Below are 12,361 nucleotides of genomic sequence, written 5' to 3' on the forward strand. Positions count from 1 at the left end.
AGAGTGAAAAAGTTGGCTTAAAGCTCACCATTCAGAAAATGAAGATCATGGCATCCGGTCCCATCACTTCATGGGAAATAGATGGGGAAACAGTGGAAACAGTGGCAGACTTTATGTTTCTGGGCTTGCAAATCACTGCAGATGGTGATTGCAGCCATGAAATTAAAAGATGCTTCCTCTTTGGAAGGAAAGTTATGACCATCCTCAATAGCATATTGAAAAGCAGAGATATTACTTTGAAAACAAAGGTGCGTCTAGTCAAGGCTATGGTTTTTCCAGTGGTCATATATAGATGTGAGAGTTGGACTGTGAAGAAAGCTGAGCACTGAAGAATGGATGCTTTTGAACTGTGGTGTGGGAGAAGACTCTTGAGAGTCCCTTGGACTGCAAGGAGATCCAACCAGTCCATTCTAAAGGAGATCAGTCCTGGGTGTTCACTGGAAGGACTGATGGTGAAGCTGAAACTCCAATACTTTGGCCACCTCACGGGAAGAGTTGACTCATTGGAAAAGTCCCTGATGCTGGGAGGGATTGGGAGCAGGAGGAGAAGGGGACGACAGAGGATGAGATGGCTGGATGGCATCACCGACTCGATGGACATGAGTTTGGGTGAACTCTGGGAGTCGTTGATGGACAGGGAGGCCTGGCGTGCTGCGATTTATGGAGTCGCAGAGTCGGACACTACTGAGTGACTGAATTGAGGTGCTGTCCGAGGCGCTTGAGAAAGAGATGTGAATAACACTATATTGGTATTTATATTATATCTGGTAAGATCAAACTTAATAATTTCACTTTCATATTTAAAAAGAAAAGACATTTTCTCTCAAGTATTTTAAGAGTCACCATAATTCCTGCAAAAAAAAAGTGTTAGTCATTAAGTCATGTCTGGCTCTTTGCCACCCCATGGACTGTAGCCCACCAGACTCCTCTGTCCTTGGAATCCTCCAAGCAAGAATACTGGAGTGGGTAGCAATTCCCTTCTCCAGGGGATCTTCTTGACCCAGGGATCAAACCCATGTCTCTTGCATTGCAAGTCAATTCTTTACTGTCTTAGCCATCAAGGAAGCCTAGATAACTGCTGGGCACGGAGTAATAAGTATTATACAGTAAGTCATAGTCCCTTTTTGCCTAGGCTATCCAGAAGCTTTGAATTAATCTTAATGTGAAACAACCACATCGACACTGTTACTGAACAATCTTAACATCTCTACAAGTAGGACAACCACATATTGCTTTTTTCTACCTGTTTTCTTGTGATGTAATTGACACATAGCACTGTGTTTAAGTGTTAGGGGTAAGCATAATCACTGAATGTATATCATGAAATGACTACCACAGTAAGTTTAATAAACATCCATGATCTCATGTAGAAACAAAAGTAAAATATGTATTTTCCCTGTGATGCGAACTCTTAGGTTTCCCCCTCACAGCAACTCTCATATACAGCATACTGCAGCATTAACTATATACTAACACACGACTGAGCGACTGGACTGAACTGAACTGAATGTCTCTTGAAAGAATGCAATAGGAAATAAAAAGCACCACTTATGAAGTAATCTTAATCCCCTAAAACTGAACCTGATTTCAATCTAATCAAGCCCAAGAATTAGTGTATAGGAAACAATTGTTTAGTCACTCAGTCATTCCCAACTCTTTGTGACCCCATGGACTGTAGCCCATCAGGCTCCTGTGTCCAAGGGATTTCCCAGGCAAGAATACTGGAGTGGGTTGCCATTTCCTTCTCCAGGGGATACTCCCAACCCAGGGATTGAACCTCCATCAGCAGGCAGATTCTTGACCACTGAGTTGCCTGGGAAGCCCACATAGGAAACAACGAATACACGTAATGTTATACCATGAGGATGCAAGCAGTTATGTCAAAATAAAGGACATTTTAGAGGAATATGATAGCTTATCTTCATTTGGGCTCCTGCCAAAAGTAGATCCCCGAGACAAGCAGTTTATTTGGGAGAAAAAGTTAAGAACCCACAGATAAGTGGGGAATTAGGATGGCAAAGACAGTCAGTACACAATATAATACAGTGAACTAAACACTAATGCTTTCACTTACATAATTTAAAGTTTTAAACTCTCTTATTTACTAGGTTCTTCTGGTAGCCCATGCATTCCTACAATGCAGAATATGAATATGAAGGAAATATCTCCTACATATGTCAAAAAATTATTTTATTTCACTATTAAACATGTGAACTTGACTTTTTTTTTGACACGTCAACAGCCTTCAATGAAAAACTGTTCTTCAGTGAAAGTTTTTGTTTCCCATTTTCTACATTCACTTAGTTTTAGAATGAACTCAGGCTTTCTAGCTTCTTTTCTTCAGTACTATGTTTTAAGGTAAAAATATATATTTTTAATCAAATCCAGGCATGATTCCATTATTATACAGGCCTAACATATTAATCTACTACTAACTTAAAAAAATCTGTTATCTTCATAATGTCCTGTTACTTCTAACCAAACCAATTCTAAATGTCAAACACATCCTTGAAAGGCCATATACTAGCTAAGATATCTAACCTAATTAAATAATCATTAGAAGAAAGACTCTTTAATGCTGCCTCATAGGCTCCACAATATTTTAATTAACTTTTGTCAAGAAAATAGGTTTCTCTTTCTCTTATCTGGTCTAAAAGGTCCCCAGAGATGGTCTCAAAGCTCTCATATATATTAAGGGTTATTATCTTATAGCCTCCATCACCACCACATCGTTTTTGTTTACTAAAATATTACTCAGGAAATGACTGTGGTTTGCTACAAGGAAATCTGAATTTCAGAATCTGTCTCCTTTGTACATTTCTGTCTCCTTTTTCTTAACTGCCATGAGATAGAGGTAAAGAAAGAAGGATAAAAGAATTGGCATAATTAGGAATTACTAACATCAGAAGTGAATGAGGGCACATCACTACAGATCTCATGGACATTAAAAGGATAATCAGGGGATACTAAGAACAACCCTACGCTCACCTAGATGAAACAGACCAATTCCTCAAATGACACAGTCTACCAAAAAACACACAAAGAAACAGCCTATCTAAACAGACTGACATCTATTAAAGAAACTGAATCAATAACTAATAACCTTCCAAAACAGAAAGCACCAGGCTCAGATGGGTTCACTGGTGAATTTTACCAAACATTTAATAAAGGGAAAAAAACTACACTTATTCTCTACAATCTCTTTCAGAAGACAGGAGCAGAGGAAATATTTCCTAACACATTCTATGAGGCCAGCATTACCTTCATACCAAAGCAGACAAGCCATTACAAGAAAATACAAACCAATATCTTTCACAAACACAGATGCAAAACTCTTCCAAAAGATATCAGTGAACTGAGTCTAACAGTAAATAGAAAGAATTATACACAATGACCAAGTGGGTTTTATTCCAGGTATGCAAGACCAGTTCAACACTAGAAAATCATTTAATGTAATCCATCATCACAACAATAGGCTAGAGAAGAAAAGTCATAAGATTATATAAATACATGCAGAAAATGCATTTAACAAAATCTAATACCTACTCATGTAAATTAGGAAAAGAGGGGAAGTTCTACAACTTGTTAATGAACATATGAAGTCTACAGCAAACATCATACGTAATGGTGAAAAACTTGAGCATTACCACTAAGGTCAGTTATAAGGCAAGGATGTCTCTTCATACCATTGTTTTTTAAGATTACACTGGACATCCTAGCTAATACAATAAGACAAGAAAGGGAAATAAAACATATGCAGATTGAGAAGGAAAAAATAAAACTGTCTTTGTTTACAGACAACTTGATAATCCATGCAGAAATTCAAAACAAATGACAAAAAGCTGCTAGAACTAATAAATGATTACAGCAATGTTGCAGAATATAATGTTAATACACAAAAGTCAATTGCTTTCCTAAATCAGCAATAAACAGGTTAAACATGAAATTCAAAATACGCCATCACATTGGCACCATCCAAAATAAAAATACTTAGTATAAATCTAACAGAATGTATACAAGATCTATGTGAGGAAAACTACAAAATTTTGATGAATGAAATCAAAGAAGAACAAAGTACATATTCATGTACCAGAAAACTCAAAAAATTGTCTAGAGGTGAACTCTTGCCAACCTGATCTATACAGTTAATGCAAACCTGGTCAAATTCTCAGCAAGTTCTTACCTGGATATTAAGAAACTAACTCTAAAGTTTATGCGGAAAGGCAAACAATACAGACTAGCCAACACAACACTGAGGAAAAGAACAAAACTGGAGGACTGACACCACTGACTGCAAGACTGACTATAAAGTCACAATAATCAAGACAGTGTGGTACTGGCAAAAGATCAGTGGAAATACAGAAACGGATCAGCGGAAAAGAATAGACAGTCCAGAGATAGACCAAGAAAAACAGAATCAACTAACTGATCCCTGATGAAAGAATAAAGGCAATACAGTGGAGCAAAGACAGTCTTTCCAATAATGGTGCTGTAACAAACTGCACATGCAAAAACATGAATGTAGACACAGACCATACGCCTTTCACAAAAACTAACTCAAGACAGACCACTGACCTAAATGTAAAGCACAAAACTACACCCGTGGCGGATTCATGTTGATGCATGGCAAAACCAATACAATGTAAAGTAATTAGCTTCCAATTAAAATAAATAAATGTATATTTAAAAAATAAAATAAAATTCCTAGAAGATAACACAGGAGAAAATCAAGATGGTCTTAAGTTGATGACTTTTTAGATACAGCACCAAAGGCATGATCCATGAAAGAATGAATTGACAAGTTGGATATAATTAAAAATAATACTTTCTGCTCTAAAAAAATTTTACTTTTTTATGTAAAATTTTACTTTTGCCAATGAAGTGTAGCTTTTATACTGTTTTGTTCATTTATCTCCTTAGTACCTAGTATATGCTTGACACATGGTAGAGACTCCACAATGTTTGCTTAATGAGCAAAGAGATTAACCAAATAACTTTAAAATTCTTCCATGTTTAGCCATTCTACAATTCTTTGAGACCTCAAAAGACGCCCATCTACCTAAAGCTGGAAGAGGACGTGAATGACATTTACTTGATTGTTAAAACAGAAGGCATTTTCTGAAACTTTTGCCTGGGGACTAGAACTCAAATTATGACAGTAAAAGGATCACTTTTAAGTAGGAAAAAGAAACATAATTCATCATACAGCAATAATTCTAGAGACCTCCCACTCACAAAAAGACTTGAGAAGAATATCTGGTCTGCCTTAGGACAAGCAGCAAGTAAAAAAGTGACAAGTCAATTCACAATCAAATGAAGAGAATGAATTTTAAAAATACTGTTCTTACCAATGGATTTTATTTTAAAAGACAGAGAAAAGCAAGTTTCAATCAGCTGAAGTTCACATTCTCTAGCCTTGTGGGGAAGAGTATAATTTTTCTATTTATCATAAATAAAATTAACATAGCAATTCCAACAAACATTTTGTTTTTAGTAATTCAAAACAAAGTTTTTAGATAAAGAGTAGGCTAGATAGTCTTCTAAATGGAAGTCTCTCAGTAGTTGAACAAATCATCAAATGTAAAGGTCACAAAAATGTATTTTGTAATTTTGAATTTTGTTTTCAACATCATGAGATGTAAATAGAGCACTGAAAAACAGGTCCAAAACCTACAAAGATTACTCAGCTATAAATTATTAGTATTACTGTTTAACATCTTGTTACCTTTGTCAATTCCTAAATTCCCATCAGTCTCCCTGGCCTCTTCTTTATTAGGTCAAAACAGTACTTATTTAGAATTACAAAGTTGAAGGGGACACGGATTTATTTGACTGAATAATACCCTCCCCTCCTGGGTCATGCAGAACTCTGCTTAACAGCATCCTTGGCAGAATGGCCATTTAGCCTCCAACTGAACACTAGATATGATAGAGAACTCACAGGATGAACCAATACACTTTAGAGTGGAAAGTTTTACCCTACCAGGCTGAACATCTGCTCACCTTTTCCTTCCACACATTTATCAGACAACTCTATTACGTACAGCTCACCAGGAACATATCCACCTGCTCTCCCACAAGCTCACTGAAGTTCTTTGATTATAGTCTATGGGGATGGAAGCACTGAACCAGTAGGGCCTGCAGGGAATTCGATTAAAGGCACATTCTGTCCTTCAAGAGATTCATGATCATGCATGAAAAGTTAGCACAGAAGACATATGATACCAAGTATTGCAAGGCTTACAGAAAAATTTAGGAGAAGGCAGAGAGCACAGGATGGGTAAAATGAGCAGAGCAGTTTCCACAGATGAAGTAAGTGAACAGAAAGCCTGGCTATGGAAGCTCGCATAGTGCAGTATGAGAGGAGATGAACCTGGAAGCTAGAATGTCAAGGGAAAAAAAAAAAAAAAGACAAACACCAAGATGTTGGGAGAGTAAGTACATGCTGTGCTGTGTGATAAGCCGCTTCAGTGGTATCCAACCTCTTTGCAACCCCATGGACCAAAGTCTGTCAGGCTCCTCTGTCCATGGGATTCTCCAGGCAATACTGGAGTGGGTTGCCATACCTTCCTCCAGGAGATCTTCCCAACCCAAGGATCGAACCCGCTTCTCCTAAGTCTTCTGCCTTGGCAGGGAAATGCCTTACCACCAGTGCCAACTGGGAAGCCCAGAGTATAACACTCTTGAAAGCCTGACAGAGGGACTGAAATCCGCTGTAGCAGAAGTGAGACGTCATGGGAGACTTCTCAGTAAGGAGGGAGCCCTGTCTTTAAGTTCTGGAATCACTGTGCTCCTCTCTTTACTGGAGAGAAGTAAGATAATACAGCTAATTGAGCAAAACGGTAATACAAAGAAGAAAGGGAAATAAGGGCCTGGACTGGGGTTGGGGAGATTTATAGAACTTTCAAAAGAAAGACAAACAGGTCATGGTGACAAACTAAAGGGAAACAAAAGTCAATGAGGCAAATGGAAGTCTCTCAGTAGTTGAATAAATAATCAAATGTGAAGGTCACAAAAATGTATTTTGTAATTTTGAATTTTGTTTTCAACATCATGAGATGTAAACAGAGCACTGAAAATAGTTATAAATCCAAGTAGCTAGAGGAAATGAAAGTAAGACTATTTTAGAAAAGCTATTACTATGCAATCACTGATTCACTTCAATTTCACTAGGTATATGTCTTGCCCAGTCAATGAGGAAATAGCTGACAGAAGATAAAGTACCTTCTACCAACTAGCAGGAAGAGTCTGGAAACTGTATTTGACTACTTTTCACAGCAGGACTAAAACACCAAGAAACTAACTGAGTCCAAGGCACTAACAAAACACTAACAGACACCCAAGTCACTCCAATCTTTAGAAGCAATAGATAAAACTGTGAGTTAAAAATCACTGGATAACAAGATGTGATGAGAAAGGAGAAAAGCAGCTCTTAGCCAGTACATTTATCTCCTTACTGTCCTCCTTCTGTAACTCATATGAAGGTCTTTTCCCTTTCTCCAACCAGTGAGGGGGAGGGGGAGACAGAGGAACAGAGAGAGAAAACGGAGTGAACCACTGAAGCATAAAAGAAGGGGAAACATTCTCTATATGATTTCAGTACCTTCAACCATGAAATTTTTACACCCAGTCTTATGTCCTTGGATACATTCCAGTGTCTCTTATAGTCTATGCGAAGCTGAATAGAATTCGTATTCTACTGTTATGTGAAACCTGTATAAATCTTAATCATGTTGAATTGGTGCATAGTGCTTTCCGGTCTACTATATCCTTCTACTTCTCTGTATAGTCATTCTATTAATTTTTGAGAGTTTGATGTTGAAACTCCCAACTAAACAACGTTAATTTATCTACTTAAAAAGATAACTGTAATATATCATGGAACTATATATGTAACTTCGTTCTATATTTTCCAAGTCTCCTGTAAATGAGTTATCATATTTTCATAATTTAAAAAATAATAAAGATGTAGGAGAAAAGAGAAAAAAAGAAGGGGCATGCTACTTCAAGAAGAAACAGGGTACCTGACAGAATAAAATGTTATCAGGGTATGAGTGAGAGACTTACTACAGGGTAGTCTAAAAACCTCACAATCATCATTTTTAAAAAGTTAAACCATGTCTGGTGCCACTAGTAAGGCAGACACAAGCTCCTCTACTTATACACTTTCAGTCTATAAGCTTAAAATTTGTTTACATGGATGCAAATCAACAGACCCACATAGACTCTTCCTGCCACCAACAGATAAAATTAGCCAACCGTTGTATGAGGTGTCACTGTAGACTTAGGAAGAAGTGAAGTGAAGTGAAAGTCGCTCAATCGTGTCCGACTCTTTGCAACCCCATGGACTATACAGTCCATGGAATTCTCCAGATCAGAATACTGGAGTGAGTAGCCTTTCCCTTCTCCAGGGAATCTTCCCAACCCAGGGATCAAACCCAGGTCTCCCACATTGTAGGTGGATTCTTTACCAGCTGAGCCACAAGGGAAGCCCTAGACTTAGGAACTAAGGCATTAACAAATATCATTTCAGAAGCTAAACAGAAATAGAAATGCTTCTTTATATTCCTTAATGATTTCCAGAAAAAAAGGGAAAAAAAAAGACACACTTGCACACATTTGGCTTGTGTGAATGGAATTGACTTAAATTACCTAAAACAACTTACTGATAGGAAATACGTCAGTCCTGACAATGGGATGATAAACTCTGATAGTAATACAAGTATCATGCATTCTCTTAGAAGAAAATGTGCCCAGAAGATACCCTTGTTCCTTCCTTAAACTAAAAACCATTTAAACAACCTGAATAAAAGCCCATTTTAAGCCACTGAGAAAATATCTTCTATCCCATTTTTAGACTATTCAGGGATATTTATTAACTTAGTCTTTGAAGTAATATTCCAGAATAAATAGTATACTCTTAGAAAATCAATTCATGTTGGAATATATACAACTTTCTGGTAATTTCTTCATATATCACCATTTATTTGGCATAAGAAATAACAGCTGAAGATGATCAAGGGAAGTCAGTACCACTGTACATATAAGTATTCCCCAAATAAGGTAAGCTAAGAATGACTTACACTTAGGCATCCAACACTATACAGTAAGTACAGTTAAGTACTTCCTGGATGGTTTTCCTTGCTCATGGGCCAAATGAAAAAAAGAAGACTCAAAATCTGATTATTCTGCTACAGAATATTGAATACTTTGCAGAATTAAAAGCTATCTCTTGAAGGCTCATTTATATACCTTAAACCACCCCTGTGTTCAAGACAATAACCAGTGTATATCAAGGAGGTCTTTACAACTTAGTGTTGTGGACTGGGAAACATAATTTACCCTTCTTTTCTGACCAAGTACCCATCTTCCCAATTGGAGGGGTTTGTAGATGTAGTCATGAGATTAGAAAAGGAAAACCATATGATGAGTTTTTCTTGATCCAACTTGAAATACTCTTTATAAACTATCTTATATGCCAATAGGTTCTTACCGAATACCTTTATCACAATTTCTAAACTCAAAAACATCTGTTATATCCTCAGTTTTCATCAAATCTATAAGCAGATCTAGCTTAATGGCCAAAACTTACTAAAAGTGGTATATATTATACATGCTTATGTGTAAATAACTTCACATGCTGCTGGAAGCAATATTTAAGGGATAACTACGATATATGCAAGTTAAGCTTTATAGGAACATATGAAACTGTATAACCAGCAATTTGAAATCTTCCACACTTACACAAATAGGATTTTTATATTTACATCTTTTCAGTGACCAAAATATGCTGCAATAATCTTCTATTCTCTAAATTCTACTAGAGAAAGATTATATATTTCTAAGGAATCATCATCATTTTCCAAATACCTCATCAACTACAACAGTCAGGGATGTCTTTTTTTGAATGATTTTGAGAGTACAAAGTACTAGAAATGATGCCTTTCTGTGTGGAGCAAATGATACCTTTCAAACAGAAAAGCGTAAAGCATGTTTCTTACTTTCATTTAAACCACTTAAAGGAATTTATTTGCTTTGTAGTAAAAGCAGAAATGCATATCAAGTTAGATTTTTATTTCCATCAATCACAGTTACATTTGCCACTATTTTGATAAGACTATGTTGCAACTTACTAGGGGAAAGAGACAAGTTGATAAGCACTTTGAGAAACCACAGTGTTTAGAATCAGACTTTTGAAATAAAAAGCCTCATCCATTTGCTCATTTCAGAAGGTTGGAAAGGTAGCACAAGCACCGAAAGTTTATCAGGACAGGCGTAATCCTCCTCCAAGGTACTCCTCCATTTCGTAAGCACGACTCTATCTTCCGTCTCTATTCATTACCTTACAGAACAAAAATCTCTTCTATATGCCAGACATGATGCAAACTACTTCATATACACTGTATCTTAAGCACACAACCATGGAAAATAATTATCCACATTTTCAAAATATGAAACTTGAGGGTCAGAAAGATAAAAAAAAATTTTGCTTAATATCACACAACTACAAAGAGGGGTAGAGCTGAGAATGAACTAGGACTTTCAGTTATCCTGGAATTTCAGATCTTAGAATTACTTCCATAAAGCATCAACTCTCCTTGAAAGGGATGTACTCCACTGTAACCTAGGCAGCAGGGAAAATGTAAGTAACAAATATATGTTTGAAGCACACAAGAATATTTCAGTGTTACAAGTAGATTTACTATACACAAACACACAGCTCTTTTACATCATCATAGCAACTCCTGAAGCTGAAGTAGAAATTATCTCTAGTTTATAAATGAGGAAAGTGAAAGTTTGTAGTATTTCACACACAATAAGTGCAAATAGCTGCTGAAGGATTAAGACTCAAAGACTAAGTGACTTGTGGAAACTAGTGGTGGAACAGGGTTCAAACCCAGGTCTTAATTCTAAAGCCAGTGGTCTGTACAACAAAACAACACTTTTAATTCTAAAACCAGCAGTTTGTACAACAAAATACCACTCTTTCTGTTTTCATCATTATATACTGAATTTAAGTACAAATCTAAGTATAGTTATAAAATAGAACTCAGTTCAGTTTAGTTGCAGTCATGTCTGACTCTTTGCGACCCCATGAACTACAGCACACCAGGCCTCCCCATCCATCACCAACTCCCGGAGTCTACCCAAACCCATGTCCATTGAGTCGGTGATGCCATCCAGCCATCTCATCCTCTGTCGTCCCCTTCTCTTCCTGCCCTCAATCTTTCCCAGCATCAGGGTCTTTTCCAATGAGTCAGCTCTTCGCATCAGGTGGCCAAAGTATTGGAGTTTCAGCTTCAACATCAGTCCTTCCAATGAATGCCCAGGACTGATCTCCTTGCAGTCCAAGGGACTCTCAAGAGTCTTCTCCAACACCACAGTTCAAAAGCATCAATTCCTCAGTGCTCAGCTTTATTTATAGTCCAACTCTCACATCCATACATGACCACTGGAAAAACCACAACCTTGACTAGATGGACCTTTGCTGACAAAGTAATGTCTCTGCTTTTTAATATGCTGTCTAGGTTGGTCACAACTTTCCTTCCAAGGAGTAAACGCCTTTTAATTTCATGGCTGCAGTTGCCATCTGCAGTGATTTTGGAGCCCAGAAAAATGAAGTCAGCCACTGTTTCCATTGTTTCCCCATCTATTTCCCATGAAGTGATGGGACCAGATGCCATGATCTTAGTTTTCTGAATGGTGAGCTTTAAGCCAACTTCTTCACTCTCCTCTTTCACTTTCATCAAGAGGCTTTTTAGTTCCTCTTCACTTTCTGCCATAAGGGTGGTGTCATCTGTATAGCTGAGGTTATTGATATTTCTCCCGGCAATCTTGATTCCATCTTGCGCTTCTTCCAGCCCAGCGTTTCTCATGATATACTCTGCACAGAAGTTAAATAAGCAGGGTAACAGTATACAGCCTTGACATACTCCTTTTCCTATTTGGAACCAGTCTGTTGTTCCATGTCCAGTTCTAACTGTTGCTTCCTGACCTGCATATAGGTTTCTCAAGAGGCAGGTCAGGTGGTCTGGTATTCCCATCTCTATAAGAATTTTCCACAGTTTACTGTGAGCCACACAGTCAAAGGCTTTGGCATAGTCAGTAAAGCAGATGTTTTTCTGAAACTCTCTTGCTTTATCAATGATCCAGCGGATGTTGGCAATTTGATCTCTGGTTCCTCTGCCGTTTCTAAAACCAGCTTGACATCTGGAAGTTCACAGTTCATGTATTGCTGAAGCCTGGCTTGAAGAATTCTAAGCATCACTTTACTAGCGTATGAGATGAGTGCAATTGTGGGTTGTTTGAGCATTCTTTGGCATTGTCTTTCTTTGGGATTGGAATGAAAACTGACCTTTTC

The 12,361-nt window shown here is 37.4% G+C and overlaps 1 protein-coding gene across 2 annotated transcripts in view; it reads right to left on the reverse strand.

Moving 5' to 3' along the window:
- Window positions 1-12,361, reverse strand: part of ERP44 (endoplasmic reticulum protein 44) — an 89,150-nt gene that overhangs the window by 62,575 nt on the left and 14,214 nt on the right. The gene's annotated exons all lie outside the window — the stretch shown is intronic.

The sequence above is a fragment of the Capricornis sumatraensis genome, chromosome 6 (assembly GCF_032405125.1).
Source record: "Capricornis sumatraensis isolate serow.1 chromosome 6, serow.2, whole genome shotgun sequence".
NCBI lineage: Eukaryota > Metazoa > Chordata > Mammalia > Artiodactyla > Bovidae > Capricornis > Capricornis sumatraensis.